At 45.7% G+C, this 24,267-nt stretch overlaps 1 protein-coding gene across 4 annotated transcripts in view; it reads right to left on the reverse strand.

Moving 5' to 3' along the window:
- Positions 1 to 24,267, reverse strand: part of LOC139280197 (sperm-specific sodium:proton exchanger-like) — a 654,445-nt gene that overhangs the window by 311,786 nt on the left and 318,392 nt on the right. The gene's annotated exons all lie outside the window — the stretch shown is intronic.

Raw genomic sequence — 24,267 nt, forward strand, 5'->3', positions numbered from 1 at the left:
CTGAGCCAACGCTCATACTTTGAGGCAATATCTACACCATTTCTCAGTCAGTTGAGAAATGTTGCAGATATTGATTGAAGTAAGAGGGCCATGGGATTCTTCAGAGTGTCAGATTCCCCAAATTTCAAGGGGTCACGCAACTATTCATCAGCATCAACCGCATTTTGGTAGCAAATTTGTAAAAAAAGATTCACCAGCCTACATCTGCCTAAAAGATATTGCGTCAAGTGTTGGGGCGTATGCACTGATAACTGTGGCGCACTGGTTCCAGAATAGGGTGAGTCGGAGAGTCATGAGATGTTTGCTAATCCCACAGGGGGAGTCTCTGGGGCGGTCGACCAGCTCGTTTTTGATAGTGAAATCGACTCCGTGGAGGCAGTGTTCTTCCTCTGGTTTGCCTCTCCAGAAGAAAGTGTAACCTCCACCTTGTTCTTTGAGCTGGCCTTCCCCTGCCCACCGGGTCTCGCTTAGGACATTGATGTCGACATCGAAGTCGACATCGAAGCGTTTAAGTTCCTGGGCAACAAAGCAGTGCAGCGTTCCGGCCTGTCGCTGTTGCGGTAGTCCATGAGGGTCCTGACATTCCAGGTCCAAAACTTCATTTTGAAGGGTGGAAGATGCCTGTGCGTGAGTTCTTTTAACGTGGGTTGGCCATTGCACACTGGCTACCACACTGGCATAGCAGAGCAAGGTCTTGGTACAGTGGCAAGGGGGTCCAAGACGACTGGAGACCAGGCACTGCTGTATGGGCCTAGTTGCCTGTGGCGGGATGCGAGCCATAAACTCGGTGCTGAGCAAGGCCCTTCGGTGAGGTGATGAGAAAACCGAGGCCTGGCTGAGCCCCAGGTGGGCAAAGGAAAGTTTCAAGGACACCCTCAACGCCTCCTTGATAAAGTGCAACATCCCCACCGACACCTGGGAGTCCCTGGCGAAAGACCGCCCTAAGTGGACGAAGAGCATCCGGGAGGGCGCTGAGTACCTCGTATCTCATCGCCAAGAGCATGCAGAAAACAAGCGTAGGCAGCGGAAGGAGCGTGCGGCCAACTAGTCGCTCCATCCACCCTTTCCTCTAACGACTGTCTGTCCCACTTGTGATAGAGACTGTCATTCCCATATTGGACTGTTCAGTCACCTGAGAACTCACTTTTAGAGTGGAAGCAAGTCTTCCTCAATTTCGAGGGACTGCTATGATGATGGTGAAAAGGTTACTACATGCTGAATGTCTCACTCGTATGTGACAACCAACATCAAATCATGCATTTGAAAGCTGATTTTCTGAGCAGATGCCATGACATATTCATATTGAGGCAGTCCACAATGTCAGCACTCTTCCAAGACCCAAGGCATGTGACAACCTTGGATCTGGACTGGAGGGGACAGAGGTTGAACAATTTCCCGTTTGTTCTGTAGATTTGCTCCACTCCAGCAGGGAGCTTACTGAGGATGGTGACAAACTTTTGAGGGCTCGTTCTGCCTGGCCGTTTGAGGCCGGCTTGAACAGTGCCGTTCTGACATGGTTGATTCCATTGCCTGCCATGAAGTCCTGGAATTCAGTGCTTGTGAAGCACAGGCCATTGTTGCTGACCAAGACATCCGGTAGACCATGGGCGGCGAACATTGCCCGTAGACTTTTTACCGTGGCAGAGGATGTGTTTGAATTTAAAATGGCGCACTCAATCCATTTAGAGTAGGCGTCTACTACAACCAAAAACATTTTTCCCATGAAAGGACCTGCGTAGTCCACATGGATGCGTGATCATGGCTTGGCGGGCCAGGATCAGGGGCTAAGGGGGGCTTCCCTGGGTGCGTTGCCCAGCTGAGCACACGTGTTGCACCTGCGAACACAAAGTTCCAGGTCTGCATCTATCCCTGGCCACCAAACGTGTGACCTGGCAATTGCCTTCATCATGACAATGCCCGGGTGCTCATTGTGAAGTTCTCTGATAAACACCTCTCTGCTCATCTGGGGCATGACTACTCGGTTTCCCCACAGTAGGCAATCGTCCTGAATCGAGAGTCCATCCTTGCGCCTAAGAAACGGTTTAAATTCCTCAGGGCATGCCCCGTACATGGCTGCCCAGTCCCCATTCAGGACACATTTCTTAACTAAAGACAGTAGCAGGTCTTTATTTGTCCAGACTTTAATCTGACGGGCTGTCACAGGTGAGCCTTCGCTTTCGAAAGCTTCGACAGCCATGACCATCACAGCATCATGCTGAGTTGCCCCCTCAGTGGTGGTTAGCCTGCTGATTGCATCGGCGCAGTTTTCAGTGCCCGGTCTGTGCCGAATTGTGTAGTCAGAGGCGGCTAACGTAAGTGCCCATCTCTGTATGCGGGCCGATGCATTCGCATTTATGGCCTTGTTGTTGGCCAAAAGGGACGTAAGGGGTTTGTGATCTGTCTCCAGCTCAAATTTCCTGCCAAACGGGTACTGGTGCATTTTTTTTACCGCATATACACATGCGAGCGCCTCCTTTTCTACCATCCCGTAGCCCCTTTCTGCCTGGGACAGACTTCTGGAGGCATAAGCTACCGGCTGTAACTGACCATTGGCATTCACATGCTGCAACACACACCCGACCCCATAGGACGACGCATCGCACGTTAGAACAAGTTTCTTACACGGGTCATATAACGTTAAGTTTGTTGGAGCATAACAAGTTGCGTGCTCTATTAAAAGCCCTTTCCTGGCTGTCCCCCCAGAATCAATCATGACCTTTGCGTAGGAGCACCTGTAGCGGCTCTAAAAGTGTGCTCAATTTGGGAAGAAAGTTGCCAAAATAGTTCAGGAGCCCCAGGAACGAACACAGCTCCGTCATGTTACGGGATCTGGGTGCTCTCTGGATCGCTTCCGTTTTGGACGCAGTGGGTCTGATCCCGTCTGCTGCTACCCTCCTCCCCAGGAATTCTACCTCTGGAGCTAAGAAGACGCACTTCACCTTTTTCAGTCACAGTCCTACCCGGTCCAGTCTGCGTAGCACCTCCTCCAGGTTGTGGAAGTGTTCTCCAGTATCACGACCCGTAATGAGGATGTCGTCCTGAAAAACCACCGTCCTTGGAATCGACTTTCCATATTTCGCTGAAAGATCGCGGTGGCCGAACGAATCCCGAATGGACATCTGTTATACTCAAACAACCCTTGTGTGTCATGATGGTGGTCAGCTTCTTCGACTCACTCGCCAGCTCCTGGGTCATGTAAGCTGAGGTCAGATTCAATTTTGAAAAAAGTTTGCCACTGGATAGCGTCGCAAAGAGGTCCTCCGCTCTCGGTAGCGGGTACTGGTCTTGGAGTGACACCCGATTGATGGTGGCCTTGTAATCACCGAATATCCTGACCGACCCCATCCGCCTTGAGCACCGGCACGATCGGGCTCGCCCAGTCACTGAATTCGACTGGCGAGATGATGCTTCCCTCAGCAGGCGGTCCAATTCGCATTCTATCTTTTCCCGCATCACGTACAGCACCGCTCTGGCCTTGTGGTGTACTGGCCTGGCGTCTGGGTTTATTTGAATCACTACCTTGGCCCCCATTAAAGTGCCGATGCCGGGTTGAAATAATGAGTCAAATTTGTCCAGGACCTGTGAGCATGATACTTGCTCCACAGAAGAAATTGCATTGACATCACCCCAGTTCCAGTTCATGACAGCAAGCCAACTCCTCCCCAGTAGTGCGGGACCATCCCCCGGGACAATCCAGAGTGGCAACCTGTTCTCCGAATCTTTGTGGGTCACGACTACTGTGGCGCTGCCTAGCACCGGAATGATCTCCTTTGTATATGTCCGTAGCTGTGCGTCTATCGGCAATAATTTTGGCCTCCTGCCCTTGGACACCCACAACCTTTCGAACTGTTTGATACTCATCAGGGATTGGCTGGCCCCCGTGTCTAGCTCCATTAATACTGGGATGCCATTGAGGAGCACTTTCATCATTATCGGTGGCGTCCTGGTATATGAACTGTATATGTGCTCCACATGAACTCGCTGAACTTCAGCTTCCAGCAATTTCCCCCAGTATTCATTTGGCCTCGTAGAGGCTTACATCGGGCCCGTCCTCCTCGTACATCAACCTGGCTGCAGGCTTCCTGCACATACGCGCCAAGTGACCGCTGACGTTGCGGTTTCTGCAGGTATATTGCTGATACCTGCAGGCTCTGGCTGGGTGTTTGCCTCCACACCTCCAACATGAGCTGGAGGCCCCGTTGTTGGAAACAAAAGGTCCATTACCAGTCGATCGTCTCTGACTGTCTCTGTAACTGTCCGTAAGTGCATCATTAACAGGTGTTGATGGCCCCATTACTGCCACATTGTCCATTGCAATGACATGAATTGCCGTTCAGCTAGCCATTGTCTCTGTTGAATTCCCCCTTTGGGTTCGACTACATGCTCGGGCATGTCCGATTGCCTTTGTCTGCCTAAAGAACTGTGTGCTGCGTTAACAATGTTGACTCCCTGGTCATTTGCCGCATTTGAGCCAAGATTTTTGTCATACATCATTCTGGTCTCTTCCTCCCCTGAGATAAATGTCTGGGCAATCAGAGCAGCCGCTTCCAAGGTCAAGTCTTTGGTCTCAATCAGTTTCCTGAAAACCCCAGCGTGCCCGATGCCCTCAATAAAAAAGTCTCGCAGCATCGCCGCTCCGCATGCATCTGGGAACTTACGACAGTTGCCGGAGATCTGCCACAAAGTCAGGAACGCTTTGCCCTTCTCGCCGCCGGTGCATGTAAAACTGGTGTCTCGTCATGTGTATGCTGCTCGCCGGTTTAAGGTGTTCCCTGATCAACTTATAGAGCTCTTCGAAAAGTCTTGTCCACCGGCTTCTCTGGCGCTAGAAGGTCCTTCATCAGGGAGTACGTTCTGGATCCACAAACCGTCAGGAGATGAGCCCTGAGTTTGTCGGCCGAATCCTGTCCCAACCATTCCTTAGTGACAAAACTTTGCTGTAGTCGCTCAATAAAATCGTCCCAATCATCACCAACACAGTACCTCTCTTCTGTGCTGCTAGTGGCCATGCTTGCGTGGTTTAAATCCCAGTTTCTCATCGCCAATGATATGTGCTTACTATACAGTATAAATGCACACGAGGCCCATACTTGAGAGAAGGTCACTCTGTGACCAGTTACCTTTATTACCAAGACCTCAAGTGATGAAGGTGGGTGGAGCTTCCCCTTTTATACCTGAAAGTCCAGGTTAGGAGTGTCTCCCACAAGTTCACTCCCTTGTGGTCAATGTTTTCAAGATGTACAACTTAGGTCAGCTTATCCATGGGTTACAATGATAGTTGAATACATGACAGTAATGGCAGTCACACAGGTTCCCTTTCAACCCAGAACTGAGCAGAAGAATGTTGTTAACCATCATTGGTCCTGCCCTTTAAGCGAGGGAAGCAGCCTCTGATACCGGTATCATTGCACTCTGCACTCTGCTGCTACCGCCCCACTTTCGCACTTTAGCGCCCTAAGAGAAGTGGTTAGCGCCTGATTTAGCGCTCCACTTCCCTCTTGGAGCGCTAAACCTGAATTTCCCAGGAGCAGAAAATGATTATCGCCTACCAATATCTTTCCGAGATTTCAAAAGTTATCACCCCAAACGGGGCGCAACGGAATTTCTGGGAGAGGCCCCAGAACAAATCCTTGTATGGTACCACTGGTCACTTCCTTTCAATTCAAGTACATACCCATTATCTCGGACTTCTACAGCCTAACCAATCTCCTAACCAGGTCAATTAATTTGCTTTCATAGCCATGAGCTTTAAGTTTAGCTCACAGTCTCTTATGAAGAACATTATTGAATATTTTCTGGAAGTCCATATAATCTCCATCCATAGACATTTCCCTGTATATTACTTTCGTTACTTCCTCAAAAAATTCATTAGGTTCATTAGACATGACCTACCCTTTACAAATCCATGTCGGATCTCTAATCAGCTCAATGCATGCATGATTTTCTGATGGTTGTCGTATATATCATTCAAATATTGCAGAGAATAGCCCTGTTGAGATACACAATGGCATTGTTTACAGGCGCATGAATAGTATTATGTGTACATTCTATCATGCTCTACATCCTGGGAAAACACAATTACAGAAAAATGTCTGTCTGCCTGTTCTCCTTGTGCCATGACTAAACGCTAAAATCTAAATAAATGGTTGCTTGGACAAATACAAAATCTTTAAGGTGATGGTGTACATCAAACTGACTAAATATATCTATGGTGGATGAATGGAATAACTCTGGTATAGGAGTTAAAGTTTACTTGGGCTGTCATTGCCATGGGTAGTGCAGTGTGCGTGCAGGTATTCTTCTGTCAGATGGCAGAAATCAGCGGTTGCCTTCCTGCTGAGCTACAGCCCTCTCAGATACTGATCCTCGGGGAAGTTCATATCATTCATTCAACACATGGGGCACTGTCGATTGTTCTGTTCTTAATCTTCTGGCTTCCTGGGCCAATCTCTCCTTTTCATCCCTTTCCTCCAAGTTGTCTATCAATGCAACACTGAATGTTGCATCCATAAAAATAATTCTATAGTTGTATAGGCAGCTTTGTTTCGTGCCATCTCCCTCCATGGCTCCAGGACAAGCTGTGACCGTGCACCATACATGAAATATTTGCAACATGTCCAAATATGTAGAATTCTACACAAGGCAACCATAATGGGCATTTAAGAACACAACTTAACCTTGGACTGTCGTTCACACAACGGAGGAATGTTAGAAGAAGCACTGGAAGCAAATGAAAGCTCCGTATTTGTGTACAACAGAAATTCCTCCAGATTAACGCTCAATTTGTGTACGAGATTAACATAATATCTGAAGGAATTTCTAAGCCTAAAAGTAAAATGCAGATCACAGTTTATTAGCAGATCATTTCAATTTGCCAATAAACCAATAACAACATGTTGGTAGACAGCTTAATTTTGCCCCTTTAAAATAAACTATACGTCACAAATTTTTTTTTTCAAGAGTTATTTCTAAATCATTTACATGTTCAAAAGAGATCTAGGTCAGTCGGCTTATTAAGTAGCTCGGATTCGATTGGGTTTATCTCAGTGAATTTATCACCACAGCAGCAGTTAAAAATGATGCATGATCACATTGGTGGAAACTTATGCAGATTTTCTGCAGAATTATCACCAAAATTGTCAGGTGCCAGGCAAAAATGTATCCCTTCATATGTCAAACAAAACACAGACTAGAAACATCTTGTTGAGCTAATATTGCATACAAATTACTGAAATGTGAAAAGAATAAATTAAAATTAAAACTTTATGGGCCAAAAATTTGTGTCTGCTACGAGAGTGGCCAGTGTCACCATGGCCACTGAAAATGGACAAAACTCTACAAGAGAAAAATTTGCCTTGAGGGGGGCCAAAGATTTTTAGCCCAGTGCTAACTTACTGTGTAACGCCATCCTGGTACATAAGAAATAGGAGCAGGAGTAGGCCATTTGACCCCTTGAGCCTGCTCCGCCATTTCATATCATGGACTCAGCTCCACTTCCCTGTGTAAGGTTACTAATCTTCAGAAAAGCACAGAAGGAGACCATGAACTAAAAATTGATTAATACAAGCTTTTGGAATTTAATACAAGCTTTTGGAATTAAACTGGACAATTAAGGACATTCTGTGGTCAGGAACCAAAACTGACTTCATGCATAACAACAATGTAGCTGTTACGTGAGGCCCTGAACTTGATTGACCAGGGTGGGGAAAACAGCCACTGGAGACATTGAGTCTGTAAAAAGGAATCCCACCAGGTGCACATTTTTTGGGAATGAGGTGTTAAGATGAGAAATCAACTTGAGCCTTGCAGACTCAGTGTACAAATGGGAAAACAGACGAGTGCATTATTACAGTCAATCAACCAAGGGGACCACAAAACAATGCATCGATGCAAACACTTTAACAAAACCGCAGTGGCGGGAGATCAGTCAAAATCTGGATATAAATATGTGAGCTAGAAGCAGCTCAGCAGAAGGACAGGAACAGATGGAAGAAGCACACAGGAGGACACCTGTACAAATGGACACAGGTTGAAAGAACGAACAGACGGAAGGACATGTAGTACGGAATGTACACGGAAGGAACAGCACTACAGAGAATAGCCAGAAGAAGAACCAACCGGTCACGGAACCAATGACCACAAACCTACAATAGCTACAGCCAGGAAGGGTGATTGTATGATTTCAGTCGATTTCTCTCAGAAGTCTAGCTCTGTAGTTTTAGTTGTTTTTTGTGCGTAATAAAACTGACACTGGGTTATGCCAAAATTTTGTGCCACGTGCTGTCCTTTCCCACTATAAGTTCCGAGATCTACGAATCAGACACAGTGAAAAACAAACACCCTACACCTGCCCGCTCCCCATTACCCTTTATTCCCTTATCGCTCAAAAATCTGTCTATCTCCGCCTTAAATATATTCAATGTCAGCCTCCACAGCTCTCTGGGGCAGAGAATTCCACAGATTTGCAACCCTCTGAGAGAAGAAATTCCTCCTCATCTCAGTTTTAAATGGGCGGCCCCTTATTCTGAGACTATGTCCCCTAGTTCTAGATTCCGCTATGGGTGGAAATATCCTCTCTGCATCCACCTTGTCGAGCCCCCTCATTACCTTATATGTTTCGATAAGATCACCTTTCATTCTTCTGGTGGCATTAGTGCAGGCATGGGAGTCGAAGTTGCTGTCCAGAAGTTGCTGTTCGATGCTCCAATTGTCTCTGGAAGTGAGGCAATGGAGTTCGCTTGGCATTGTGGAAAATTAAACGGGCAATGCATTAAAAGGGCCATGCCTTATGAACTAATAAAAATAAAAATGAAGTGAACAAAAGCAGTTACATAGAAACATAGAAAATAGGTGCAGGAATAAGCCATTCGGCCCTTCGAGCCTGCACCACCATTCAATAAGATCATGGCTGATCATTCACCTCAGTACCCCTTTCCTGCTTTCTCCCCATACCCCTTGATCCCTTTACCCAGAAGGGCCATATCTAACTCCCTCTTGAATATATCCAATGAACTGGCATCAACAACTCTCTGCAGTAGGGAATTCCACAGGTTAACAACTCTCTGAGTGAAGAAGTTTCTCCTCATCTTAGTCCTAAATGGTTTACCTCTTATCCTTAGACTGACCACTGGTTCTGGACTTCCCCAACATCGGGAACATTCTTCCTGCATCTAACCTGTCCAGTCCCGTCAGAATTTTATATGTTTCTATGAGATCCCCTCTCATCCTTCTAAACTCCAGTGAATACAGGCCCAGTCTATCCAGTCTCTCCTCATATGTCAGTCCTGCCATCCCGGGAATCAGTCTGGTGAACCTTCGCTGCACTCCCTCAATAGCAAGAACGTCCTTCCTCAGATTAGGAGACCAAAACTGAACACAATATTCCAGGTGAGGCCTCACTAAGGCCCTGTACAACTGCAGTAAGACCTCCCTGCTCAGCCCTTAGGCCTTTAAAAAAAAGTTCCAAATGGGAATCTTCAGCTGAATTGCCTAGCGAACCTCAATAAATAGGAAAAGTGACTCAGCACTAACACAAATGGGTCAGCAAGCCAGAGAAGGGGCACTCGGGGTCTCGCACGCAGCACTCCGGCTTTGTGCAGAGGGTCAACATTGCAAGAGAGGCGGGCCCTCTGCCCAGAGGGGTCAGGAGGCCATCCAGAAAGAACAATGTAGGACTACATCACCAAAGCTGTCACCGCCAGCAATGATGCCCCCACCAACTGGCTCCAGTGCCCAAAGAAACTTCATGACTTCAGACCAGTGGTCATGGTCAGTGAATGCATCTTCAAAAGTCATCTCCTGACAACTGCCACAAACACTGCTAAATGCATGACTCCACCACATCACTCACCTACCAAAAATCTGTATTAATCAAGGCACACCTCACATTCGTAGCCTCAGCTCGCCCCCTTAGAGCAGACTGTGCAGACCATTAGCAGGAGCATTGTTGAGCACTTGGTCAGCGGCGGGGCTGAAAGAATAAGATGCTGGTATCCTCATGCGTTATCCGCTTTGCGCATACACCTCTAACTTCCCACCCTCCCCTCACCACAACTCCACCCTTCCTCATTTCACACACCCAAGAAATGCAGCCTGCCCAGCCAGTGGTTGGTCATGAAGAGGGAGAGGAGAGTGAAGAAGAAAAAGAAGCACCGTCTCTCGATTTGACACCACCAGCTCCTCAAAGTCAACCAGCAAGGCCATTTGCAGTTTCCCCACTGAAAGTCAGCAGCCTTCCCCCAGCCATGCTGCAGCCACTGGGGTAGCACTGCATGACATCAGTGGGATAGGCAAAGGCCCAACACAAGACAGTCACTAAGGGAATGCATAAGCGTGATGAGCTGATTTCTTCATGTTATATTGGATGGATTGATGTATAACGTTGGACTGGAAAGTTTACTTTGTGGTGGCTTTTATTTCAGCATCTTGGCCAAGAGGACACTGTGATGGTCAGTGCAGAGGAATGGTAAGGTATGGGACAAATGTTGAAAGGGGAATTGAGGTTGTGGTCAATGGTACCGCAGGCAGATGATTTCATCCCGGATATCCCGGCCAGAAAAGGTCCGTCTGGGTTGTATCCTTCCTTCCGTTCCCTCCTCTTCAGGTTCCTCCTCTTCCCTCTGCGAGTGTTTGCTGCGAATCTGAACTGACGGCATAAAATGCTTGAAATACTCAGCAGGTCAGGCAGCATCTGGACCGGAGACGTGAACTCTGTTTCTCTCTCCATGGATGTTGCCTGGCCGCCTGAGTATTTGCAGCATTTTCTGTCTTCTCAGGGGCCTGCCTTTACCATCCGAGGCCTTGAAAGAATTCAGCAGCACTCCCTGCAAACTTAAAAAAACTTTTCACATCTATTGCAGCAAGCCACGACATCAAAAGCTTAAATGCAAACTTACCTGAAAGATGTTTGTGTCCATTAAGAGATGCTGACAGCGCCTCTGTCAGTCTGCTGCACAGTCGGTTTACACGGCGAGCTTAGAACGCAGTGCTGAACTCAGTGCAAAGGACCAAGTTCACCATGGTGATGTTATGCCAATTGACATCACATCTCACTCATTTCAATTTTCAGGGTGCTGGATCTTACCGGCAATGCTGCCGGACCTTCGAAAATGGAGAATGCTGTGGGTCCCATCACCAGCTGGCAAAAGAGCGACGGCCGCCCTCTTAACGCAACATTTTGCCAGTAACAGGTGGCGTTAGTGTCATGTATGTACAAGCTGTTTGTAGCCACCAAATGGTGTCATTGTTGGAGGCCACTGAGCAGCACGCACATGGTGTTGCTCTGGTATAAAAGGCCAGCCATTTTGTGAGTCAGGCACTTTCGGCCGTAATAAAGCAGAGCCAAGGTTGTACCTTGTTCAGTTAAATAGTACTCAGTTTGTACCTTTATTGCATACATAACAGCTAGGTCCCCGGATTTTTAGCCCTACATGTTAGTTGTTCATCAATTGGAATGTCAACATAGGCTTCCTACTGATGTCATCGGAGCACTTTGTCATTACTTGGAATAATATAATAGCGATGTAAATATATTTAATTGAATTTTAATTATACAAAGTGCTGCACTATTTTTTATATTAAAACTATGTTTCAAAATATATAGGCTTAAATTTTCTGCTTCTGTGTTTGCCAGCCACACTTTTCCACCTATTGAAGTGAACGTGGAAAAATCACAGGCTGGCGAGCACAGTGGTGGAAAACCCTATCCTTGATCTGTTTTCAAAACATGGCTATGTCTACCTCAATGAAGATCTGACAGGGTGAACCTCCCCCTCCCTTCCAAGCCGCTCTGTGATGTTACTGATTGGACTCTAAGCTCATCCGTGTAGTTTGGTTTTCCAGGTTACAGCAGCTCTCAATTAGCTATTAGCCAGTTGGAAGTTGCAGCCACTTTCGCTTTCAGTGAAGCTGCTCTCTAACTGTGATGTTCCTGGAGCAGGCTAGGAGTGAGACTCAACATAGTAGGTTTCCATGCAGATGAAAAATTTGACTTCTTTTGAAAAATGCACTCAAGATTGTGCAAGCAGATCTAATGGTGAGTTGAAAGTTATTGCCATTGTAAAGAAGAAGATGTTGAGGTAGTGTAATAGAAAAGTGCACAGGGATTTGGATGTGCTCAGATGGAATGAAGTAAGTGATTTATTTTATTAGTTCGTGCAAAATAATAGTTTCCATTAGCTCTTGCAGATAAATAAATATATTTCCCTCATGGATTAGTTACATAAATAAATACATTTGTGTATGGGGGCATGTGGCATGTCCACATTTCACTATGAAACTGGTTTTTGACCTTCCATGCAGGAAGGCTGAACTGTGTTTTTGTAGCTCTTTTATTACCTTGTTAGTACACAGTACAGTCAAAGGCCTTTGTAAGGTCGAAGAAGGCCATGTATTAAGGCTGGCGCTATTCCTGCATTTTTCCTGCAGCTGTCACTCTGCAAAAATCAGGCGTACAAAAGCATGGGCCTTACGCTACACATCAGTAAGACAAAGGTCCTCCAGCAGCCTGTCCTCGCCGCACAGCACTGCCCCCCAGACATCAAGATCCACGGTGCGGCTCTGGACAATGTGGACTACTTCCCTTATCTCGGCAGCCTCCTATCAATAAGAGCAGGCATCGGCGACGAGATCCAACACTGCCTCCAGTGCGCCAGTGCAGTCTTCGGCCGTCTGTGGAAAAGAGTGTTTGAAGATCAGTCCCTCAAAACTGTCACCAAGCTCGTGGTCTACAGGGCTGTAGTAATACCCGCCCTCCTGTATGATTCAGAGACGTGGATCATGTACAGTAGACACCTCAAGTTGCTGGAGAAATACCACCAACGATGTCTCCGCAAGATCCTACAAATCCCCTGGGAGGATAGACGCACCAACATTAGCGTCCTCATCCAGGCCAACATCCCCAGCATTGAAGCAATGACCACGCTCGATCAGCTCTGCTGGACAGGCCACATAGTTCGCATGCCAGACACGAGGCTCCTAAAGCAAACGCTCTACTCGGAACTCGTCCACGGCAAACGAGCCAACAGTGGGCAGCGGAAACGTTACAAGGACACCCTCAAAGCCGCCCTGTAAAGTGCGACATCCCCACTGACACCTGGGAGTCCCTGGCCAAAGACCGCAATAAGTGGAGGAAGTGCATCCGGGAGGGCGCTGAGCTCCTCGAGTATCATCGCCGAGAGCATGCAGAAATCAAGCGCAGGCAGCGGAAGGAGCGTGCGGCAAACCAGGCTCTCCACCCACCCTTTCCTTCAGCCATTGTCTGTCCCACCTGTGACAGAAACTGTGGTTCTCATATTGGACTGTTCAGCTACCTAAGAACTCATGCTAAGAGTGGAAGCAAGTCTTCCTCGATTCCGAGGAACTGCCTATGATGATGAGTACACAGTCACGTCTCTATTGCTTTCTCTCACATAGTTAGGTACAATATGAAATGGGTAAACTATTTTGACAACAGCCACTTTCTCAGGAAAAAAAAACACAAATATTATTTATTATATTAAAATCTATATACATCTGACACTTACACACACTAAAGCACAAAACAAGGTTAGAGTTCCCTGTTTTAAACATTAACATTTTGCCTTACAGTTTTTTAAATGTTTCCTTTGTGGTCAAAGGTGTACAATCAGACGTTTACTTGAGAGATTCAATAAATAACTCCCTAACTAAAATCTCAAACAGGCAAACTGTCCCACTGCTTAGAGGATTTTATTTTGTGAGAATCAAGATAAAACTGAAGAAAAGTTTAAAGTGATTAGTATTTCTCTCTTTACCACATATCTCTGCAACAGTACGTAGCTCTGCTAAAAGATTCTGTTTAAATAAACATGTTTCAACTCAGGATTTTTACTCAGAACCTCAGTTCTTTTAGAATTTGCTACGTATTTTCCTGCTAGCCGTTTTTAAGTTCTCTCCCAGATAGACATAAATAAAATAAATGCACCTGTTAAAACCATTCACAGTGCATAAGAATATATTTCAGAAAACTTTAAATCAGTTGATGTCAAGTGTGTGAAAAACATTACAATATATCTGTAATGCTTCAGTTTGATTTGTTGTTGTTTTATTAATATAAACTTTGAGCCAATTAGGTGCAACTATCACAGTAATTGCACATATACAGGTGTGATACCTAAACTAACACCCAAAATATGACAAACCACGCACTAAATCGAAACTATATATGCCGATGGATACGATGGGTGTCTTACCTGTCCATACCATGTTCATGTCTCTAGTCTTCTTGTTATTTCTATTTCTGTTGTTTTTTCTGTTGCTTCCTTGTGGTCTATTGCATCTACGTCTATCTCCTTTTCTAATTTTTTTCTCTATGATTTTGTTTTCTTCCTTTATTTTCATTGTTTTGTTCATATCTTTGTCCCATCCTGTTGCATATATGTGCCACTTCTGTCCTTTCGTCCCAGATATGTGTCTTACCATCAGTGGGCCTCCTGTTGTGCTCTTCCTGTATCTCTTCTGTTCTGTTCATCTGCCTTTTTGCCAGATTGTGGTCACGTTCCTTTTACATTCCTGTTTCCTTGTCCCTCTCCCATCCCGGTCTTTCTCTCGATTATGTCCCCCAATCCCGATTCTTATCCAACCATTTCTTGTCGCCATATGTCCTCGCTGTCGCCACTCCTCACCCGTGGTAGATTCCTCTACTCTCCCCAGCTTTGTGTGTTCTGATCCAGTTGCCCTTTCACTCTTGCACTTCTCACTTCCCCCTATTATCATCCCATCCCTTCACCTGGCATTTCCCCTTTTCCCATCTACATCTTCTCCCACCCTTTCCCCTCTTTTGATCCCCTTCCAACTGTGCCCATGCCAGCAGCTGAACACCAAAATCCTTGGCCTTCTCTTTGCTGATTTCCCAATACTGAGTTGAGATATTAGCTTTACACTTTTTAAACCACTCACAATACTTATAATGTATTTACCAACCGTAAAGCTAGAGCATGAGTATTTTACAGAAATCAAAGGCCAATTTCCAAAGTTTAATGCAAAAACTGGTAGTGACTGAGGAGGTAAGTAGTGACAAGGAATGACAAAAGAGCAACCAATGGGCAAGCTGCACCAGGTTTGGAAGGATGGGGAGCTTGGGACTGGAGAAGTAGGCTGGGGCTAGTGAACAGGGAAAAGCAACAAAGGAAGCACACTGTGCCAGGAGGACCGACCGGCAGCCTGGGACCAAAGAGACATTGATGTGTCCCATTTATCGACTTCAGCCTCATTATCCCTCACCTCCAGTCCCTGACCTGTGTGGGCCCATTATTTATCAGGCATAATAGGAAACTGCCTATACTTTGTAGCAGGTGATGAGGCTGGAAAGCTGCAGAACTTTAGGCAGCAGGAGGCCCACAATGGAAGGTAAAAGTAAAATAAATGATTTTTGAAGATGGCATCAGGGAAGTTGAAAACTGGGTATCAAACATGTTCATTAAAAAGGCAACAAAAAATAATGAAATGGACCAATGAGGAAGTACAATCAATTGGGGGAGGGACTGGGAAGAGAGCTGATGAGCACCATAGTTTCTCTGCAACCCCCACCCTAAATGCAGATTGCAGCTATTGTTGGCTTCTTTCATCATCATACCACGAAATAAGCAGGATAACAATGCCTGCCTCCATTCCTACCTCAGTTCCAAGCCTTTGTCTCCTCCGGACTCAATTATTCCAATGCTCTACTGGTCTGCTACCCATCCTCCACCTTCCATAAATTTTAGATCACCCACAGCTCTGTGCCTATATCCTACCTTGCACCATCCTATTCACTCATCACCCCTGTCCTCGCTGCCCTACATTGACTCTTGGTCCCTCAATGTCTCAAATTTAAAGGTTTCATCTTCGTGTTTAAACCCATCGATCATCTCACTTATGCCTATTGTAACGTCCTCCATCCCTACAAACCCTCTTCCAACCTCTACGTTCTTCTGACTCTGATCTCGTGTAACCCGTCATAACAGCTCGCTACGTAAAAATTTTTATATCATGTCATCTCTGGTTCTTTTGCCAGTCACCTTAAATCCACGTCCTCTGGTTACTGACCCTTCTGCTGCTGAAAAGTTTATTTTTATTTACTCTATCTAAACTATTCATGATTTTGAACACCTCCATCAAAGCTCCTCTTAACCTTCTGTGGTCAAAGGAGAACAACCCCAGCTTCTCCGGTCTCTACACAAAACTTAAATCCCTCATCCTTGGTACCATTCTAGTAAATCTCTTCTCCACCCTCTCCAAAGCCTTGACATCCTCCATACGTGTGATGCCCAGAATTGAACACAATATTCCAGGCTTACCAGTGTTTAATAATTGTTCAGCATAACTCCCTTGCTTTTGTACTCTATTCTTCTTTTAATAAAACCAAGGATCCCATATTCTTTTTTAACAGTCTTCTCAAATTGGCCCGCCACCTTCCACCCCCAGGTCTCTTTGTTCCTGCACCCCATTTAAAATTGTACCATTTAGTTCATATTGCCTCTCCTTATCCTTCCCACCAAAATGTATCACTTCACAGTTCTCTGCATTCATTTCATCTGCTCTGTGTCTGCTCATGTTCCAGTCTGTGTCCTCTTGAAGTCCGTTACTGTCCTTCTCATTGTTTACTACTTTTCCGAGTTTTGTATCATCTGCAAATGTTGAAATTATGCTGTATACAAGTCCAGGCCATCAATATACAGTTTATCAAAAAGAGCAGTGGTCCTACTACCGACCCCTGGGGAACATTACTGTATATTTCCCTCCCATCTGAAAAACAACTTTTATCACAACTCACTGGTTTCTGTTCCTTAACCAATTTTGTCACCATGCTGTCACTGTCCCTTTCATTTTGCTTACAAGTCTATTATGTAGTAGGTTGTCAAACACCTTTTGAAAGTCCATATTCTAAATGCCAATTAATTTTGTCTCTAAAACTTTCCCCACCACTGATGTTAGGCTGGCCAGGTTTATTTTTCTTTTATAACAGTTGCAATCCTCCAGTCCTCTGGTGACAAACCCATATCCAAGGAGGATAAGGGGCTATCCAACCTCTCGAATCCTTTTACCATTTAAACACCTCAATTACATCACCTCATAAATACAAGCGAATATAAGCCAAGTTTCTGCAACCTGTCCACATAATTTTAAAACCTTTTAAGCTCTGGTATGATTCTGGTGAATTTGCGCTGCACCCCTCGAAGGCCAATGTACCGTTCCTAAGGTGCGGTGCCCATAACTGAATGCAGTACTCCAGATCAGATCTGACCAAGATTCTGTACAACTGAAGCATGACTCCCTCCCCTTTATGTTCCAAGTCCCTTGAGATAAATCCCAACACTCTATTAGGCTTCTTGAGTACTTTTTGTACCTGTGCACTAGATTTATGCTCCTAAAGACCCAAATCCTTTGCTCCTTGACATTTCCTAGTTTCTCACTATTTAGAAAATATTCTAATTTGTCTATCTGGGTGACCTTACACTTCACGATATCTGCCACAGTTTTGTCCACGCATTTAGTCTGTCCATCACTTTGTAACTTCCGACTCCCATTTACATAATTTACTATGCCTCCTAACACACTGTTATCTGTAAACTTGGATATAAATTCTCTATTCCTTCATCTAGGTCATTAATATAGTGAAAAGCTGATTCCCCAGTACAGATCCCTGGGAACACCACTTGTCACATCCCACCAATGAGAGGATATTCGGTTTGTCCCTACCCTCTGTCTCCTACCTCCCAACTAATTACCAAACCATGTCACAAGAGGTTCTGTTGCATGGATAGGTCCAGAGGCATAGCACAGTCCTGACAGATTCTCTAGATTTGTGGTGGTGTGCTGTATGCTCTATAACCTAACCACCTGGGAGGAAGAAGTGGAGGGGCAGGAACAGGAATATCAGCAGGAAGCCACAGATGAAAAGTAAGAGCAAGGACCACCAATCCGGCCAGCTGCCAGTGTTCTATGGCAGTGAATCATTGACAAATGCTTCAGTTGAATCATCGCTCCTCCTGCACCAGCAGTCCCTCCAACCATCACAGCCCGTTCTTACATCCTCACAATGAATGTCTTAATTGGAATTACATCAAAAAGCATGGTCAAACAAATATCAATGAAAATAAATTGTGCACAACAACAAACTAGCTCACAATGGTTCATTTGAGATTTGTGAACAAACAAGTTTGAAAACTAAGAGTTACGCTAATACAAACCCCTGGGTGCAGGTCTTATGTGCTCTTTTATCTGGTTCTCCTGAGGCTCTACCTCAGTGGTTATAGCATGGATGGTGGAAGGCTGCTGGTAATCTACTGAGGACATTTGAGACAGCAGTGGTGGCCTTAAGAGCACACTGTAGCATCTCAGCTGGCTGTCTAGCACCAACATGGCCACTGTTTAAAGGAGATGCAATGGTCGGTCATCCTGAGAGAGGACAGCGTGTGCCTCTCCCATGCCACCACAATCACTCACAGGGCTGCACCTCGATACTTCCACTGCTCTGCACAAGAACGGAATGCAGGAGTGAGCGATGTTGGAAACCAAACCCAAAATGGCAGTAGTTTGAGTTTCTATCGATGCGGTCAGAACTGTAACCAGAGACTCCATAACTGAGGGCATCGCTGCAGTGTTCATAGAGCTGAACACATGCTCCACAGCTTGCTGCCTTGTTTCCATGCCTTGTACAAATACCCCACACAAGTTGGAGCTCGACGCCTCCATTCTCTGAGTGTGTGCAGGCTTCTTGGCAAGCAGTCCAATGCACTGAGCAGTTGATGGTGCACAGCCATCAGTTTTCTTCTATAGGCTAGGCTTTTGAAGTCAGCATCAGTGCCCTCTGTAATAGGACCAAGTTATACGCTTGCCCTGTGGTGAGCAGTTTTCTGGGCCACCCTTTCCCCCGCCCTTGCTCATGGGTACTTGCACTTGGCAAATCTCCAAATGCGGCCTCCTCTAATTAACCCTTAGAACTACAGGAGGCTGGCAATTTCGGAACTGGAGCCTGCAAAAGTAAAATCGAGTGACAGAGCGCGCGCTCAGTAAGTCTGTTCTCATTTTGCTCTGCTGCAACTGGGCCCTTTACTTCTGATGGATTGAGAAAGGGAAGAGAGTGACGTGTTATCTTAGTGGCAAGAGTTTGCAGACACAAATGAGTGGCAGCTCAAAGCAGCATCACTCATGCAGTGCATGAGATTTCAATGAGAGAGAAAAAGAATGGAAGATGGTCAATCATCTCTAGCGTCAGAAGTACCCCTTGCCCACAATTTCCATGGACGCCAGTTCTGATGGGGACATGGGGGGAATTTGCTCATGAAAAAATGGGTGGGTTGGAGGTAGGGGGAAAGTGAAAGTTGCAAAAGTCTAAAACCCAACTCCAACTGCCCACTTTCACCTTTTACTCAGGCAGAATGGGGAGCCGGCAGCCAACCCTCTGCCAGGAGGCGGGTTGGAATTTTAAATATTATAATGAGGCCTGAAGACTGATTTAATTTGCTGTGCAGGTTCAACTGCAGGCGGCTGGGGATCCCGGGGCTCGAGATTCTGCAGCCTCAGGGAGCAATCCTTGTGGCCCACGAGGAGCAAGAGTGCTTACTCCCGATCCCCCCCCCCCCCCCAGGATCATGACTAACCCACCATGTTGGGGTTTGGACTTCCCGGAGATAATGTTTCCCCCCCCCGCCATCATGTTGGGGATTGATCCTGCGGAGATCGTGTCTCCCCTCACCCCCCACCATCATGCTGGGAATTGGACCCCCCCGGAGATCGTGTCTCCCTCCCCCCGCCATGTTGGGGATTGGACCCCCCGGAGATCGTGTCTCCTCCCCCCTGCCCTCCCCCACTCTTGGACTCAGCACTTATTTGTTGCTGCGGCATCCTGGTCAGCCAGTGTTCTCTGTCAATCAGGCTGGCTTCAAGGTGGGAAACCCGCGCATTACATCACATGCACGCTGCAGAGTTAACCGTGCCGAAAACTGAGACTTTCGGGTGTCCCACGGTTTACCGGTTCCCCCCGCTCCGTGCGGGTGGGAATCGGGAAAATCCTGGCCATGATGTGGCTGGAATGTGGCCCTCTTCCTATCTGCACCTGCTCCCTGGCACCATGTGCCAACTTCTCCTGCAAGAAGAAAGGGAGTGTGTTACTGTATGGCATGGTGAAAGGTTGTGATATGTGAAGAGAAAAAGATTAGTGAAGACAAACGTAGGTCCCTTGCAATCAGATTCAGGTGAATTTATAATGGGGAACAAAGAAATGGCAGACCAATTGAACAAATACTTTGGTTCTGTCTTCACGAAGGAGGACACAAATAACCTTTCGGATGTACTAGGGGACCGAGGGTCTAGTGAGAAGGAGGAACTGAAGGATATCCTTATTAGGCAGGAAATTGTGTTGGAAAAATTGATGGGATTGAAGGCCGATAAATCCCTAGGGCCTGATTGTCTGCATCCCAGAGTACTTAAGGAAGTGGCCCTAGAAACAGTGGATGCATTGGTGATCATTTTCCAACAGTCTATCAACTCTGGATCAGTTCCTATGGACTGGAGGGTAGCTAATGTAACACCACTTTTTAAAAAAGGAGGGAGAGAGAAGGCGGGTAATTATAGACCGGTTAGCCTGACATCAGTAGTGGGGAAAATGTTGGAATCAATTATTGAGGATGAAATAGCAGCACATTTGGAAAGCAGTGACAGGATTGGTCCAAGTCAGCATGGATTTATGAAAGGGAAATCATGCTTGACAAATCTTCTGGAAATATTTGAGGATGTAACTAGTAGAGTGGACAAGGGAGAACCAGTGGATGTGGTGTATTTGGACTTTCAAAAGGCCTTTGACAAGGTCCCACATAAGAGATTGGTGTGCAAAATCAAAGCACATGGTATTGGGGGTAATGTACTGACGTGGATAGAGAATTGGTTGGCAAACAGGAAGCAGAGAGTTGGGATAAATGGGTCCTTTTCGGAATGGGAGGCAGTGACTAGTAGAGTACCGCAGGGCTCAGTGCTGGGACCCCAGCTCTTTACAATATACATTCATGATTTGGATGAAGGAATTGAATGTAATATCTCCAAGTTTGCAGAAGACACTAAACTGGGTGGCGGTGTGAGCTGTGAGGAGGATGCTAAGAGGCTGCTGGATGATTTGGACAGGTTAGGTGAGTGGGCAAATGCATGGCAGATGCAGTATAATGTGGATAAATGTGAGGTTAGCCACTTTGGTGGCAAAAACACAAAGGCAGAATATTATCTGAATGGCGGCAGATTAGGAAAAGGGGAGGTGCAACGGGACCTGGGTGTCATGGTTCATCAGTCATTGAAAGTTGGTATGCAGGTACAGCAGACGGTGAAGAAAGAAAATGGCATGTTGGCCTTCATAGCTAGGGGATTTGAGTATAGGAGCAGGGAGGTCTTACTGCAATTGTACAGGGCCTTGGTGAGGCCTCACCTGGAATATTGTGTTCAGTTTTGGTCTCCTAATCTGAGGACGGACGTTCTTGCTATTGAGGGAGTGCAGTAAAGGCTCACCAGACTGATTCCAGGGATGGCTGGACTGACATATGAGGAGAGACTGGATCAACTGGGACTTTATACACTGGAGTTTAGAAGGATGAGAGGGGATCTCAGAAACGTATAAGATTCTGACGGGATGGGACAGGTTAGGTGCGAGAAGAATGTTCCCGATGTTGGGGAAGTCCAGAACCAGGGGACACAGTCTTAGGATACGGGGTAGGCCATTTAGGACTGAGATGAGGAGAAACTTATTCACTCAGAGAGTTGTTAACCTATGGAAATCCCTGCCGCAGAGAGTTGTTGATGCCAGTTCATTGGGTATATTCAAGAGGGAGTTAGATATGGCCCTTACGGCTAAAGGGATCAAGGGGTATGGAGAGAAAGCAGGAAAGGGGTAGTGAGGTGAACGATCAGCCATGATCTTATTGAATGGTGGTGCAGGCTCGAAGGGCCGAATGGCCTACTCCTACACCTATTTTCTATGTTTCTATGTGTGTGTCAGGATAGAATGGTGTTGACGGTGCGTGATAGATGACACATGTATGGGGAAGTGAGGGAAGTAATAGTGAGGACTGTAGCAGGTGCAGAGTCTGCCAGTAACAGCAGAAGGGGTTAGCTTTGAAGTGTGCTGCTGTGATTGGAGGAGAGGAGCAAGGAGGGAAAACTTGTGAGTGATGTGGCTGAAAATGGTGCAGGGATAAGCAGAGAGTAAGAGTGATGCGAGCTAAGATTTAAACATCTTACAGCATTGCAGCCAGGTCCAGGATGCAATGTTTCTTGCGTTGACCTGCTGGCCAACTTCCCTGGACTCCCTCTTGTCGCCCGCTGAGAACAGCACCTCTTTTTTCTTGCTCCCCTGTTCAATGAGAACCTCCAGAGCTGCATCCAACAATCAGAGGGAGCTTGCTGCACTTGTTCTACCTGCCATTAGAACACTTCAGCACTGATTCAATTAAGTAAAGGCAAAGTGTACCATCCCATTACGATTTGGCAGGCTGCCTTTAACTGGCGCCACTGATGCCCAATTTCCCCATCCCCAATCAGCAAGCTGGCAATGAACGTCATAAGTAACACAATCAGCACTTCAATCCTCATCAAATTAGACACGGGTACCAATTTGGCACGTGCTGACCTCATTGGATGCATGTTCCAATCATGCTGCCCATTTTATACCAGTTTCCAGCACTAGTTGAATTTATGTGCAGAAATAGCTATACCACGTAATGTATAATATATTATTCTGCTGTTAAGCAGAGCTGCGTTTAATCTGGCTTGCCATTTTAAGGCCAGAAAGTCTTTCTGCAACAAGTAAGTATAGCTGAGGGCATTCACAGTTTATTTATTTCTTTAGAAGACTTTGCAAATTGCTGATCTGTTTTAGATTAGTTCAGGAGCACCCAACATTTTAAAATCCTTCTGTAACAAAGTGCGACATCTGGAATGGGGCATTTGTGATGCACTGATTTAACGTTTATATTAATAGAAAACCTCCCATAAAGTTGCCCTAATAAGTTAGATGATACACTGTTTTATAATGACAGGAATATTATACCATTTAATACACATTGGGCTGGAATTTCATCAGCCTTTCCGCCGTGTTTTCTGGCGGTATTCCTTGTTTTCGGTGGAAAAGCACCCGGTGGGAATTGCATTAAAGTGTTCCACCGGCAGTTTTGAAATACCACTGGGGAGCGGACCGCCGGCGTGCAACACTGAAAAAAACCACCAGAGCCCGAGTTTGGTGGTAGCAGTGATCTGTAGTTGGTGAAAAAAAACTGTCCAGGTGAAACCAGCCGGAGCAGCCCTTTGATCGGCGGTAAGTATGAAACCCTGCAAAAAAAGGTAAGTTAAAGTTTAAAAAAAATTATTTTGCAGCAATTCACTGGAAAAGGGTCCTGTGATTGTTTTGCGATTTTTAAATTTTTTTGAAAAATATTTTTTGTGTTTTCCCCCTCCCCTAGGCCCAACTTGTTTCCTCAGACTAAATTTGACGAGGATCGCGTTTTCCGCCGAGAATCCACGTGCAACGGCGATTTTTCCTGCCGGGTGGATTTTTTTCCGTTTTTTAATTAATTTTCCACTGTTCTTAATTGAATAGTCTTTCCGTTTTTTGGGGCGGTAAACCAGTGGTGGCGGTTTTTGATCACAATCCAGCCCATATTTTTATTCTGCTGCTTTAGTGGTTTGACCCTTTGAGGCTAGAAAGTCTAATTGCTGGCAGTAAATGTGGTCTGATGTCACTCAGATTGTTGTTCGATCAGGACATTTTGCGAATTGGAAGGTATCTGTCAGTTTGATGTTGTTTATGAGAAGCACCTAGCATTTTAATGATTATTTTGTACTTTGTGATACCTGAAGTCTGCATGCACAGGCATAAAAACGGCGCAGCGCAAAGGAATTTCTACTCCACTTCAATATATTAAAAAATACTTTTTTTCAAACTAAACTTTGAACAAAATTTACTCCCTCTAAAAGTTTCTTCCCTTAGAATCGTTCTTGAGTTCAACCCAATAATGAAAGACATTTTGAATTTCTGGTTTAACATTCAGTGTTCTCAATCTACCCAGTAAATACAAAATATACTGTTCTCCACTAGCAAAAAAAGAGAAAGTTAGATCACTCTCGTGCAGAGCAGAAAAGTGTGCAACAGCAGAGGGTTTTTAACATTCGGAGATAGATCAAATGATTGAGCCATAAGCAATTACAAACAATTCAAATTTAAATTAAATCAAAGATAAAATACCTAATTTTGTCAGGGATAGGAAACAGAATAGCTGAAATGAATAATTT

The sequence above is a fragment of the Pristiophorus japonicus genome, chromosome 14 (assembly GCF_044704955.1).
Source record: "Pristiophorus japonicus isolate sPriJap1 chromosome 14, sPriJap1.hap1, whole genome shotgun sequence".
In the NCBI taxonomy this organism is placed as follows: Eukaryota; Metazoa; Chordata; class Chondrichthyes; family Pristiophoridae; genus Pristiophorus; species Pristiophorus japonicus.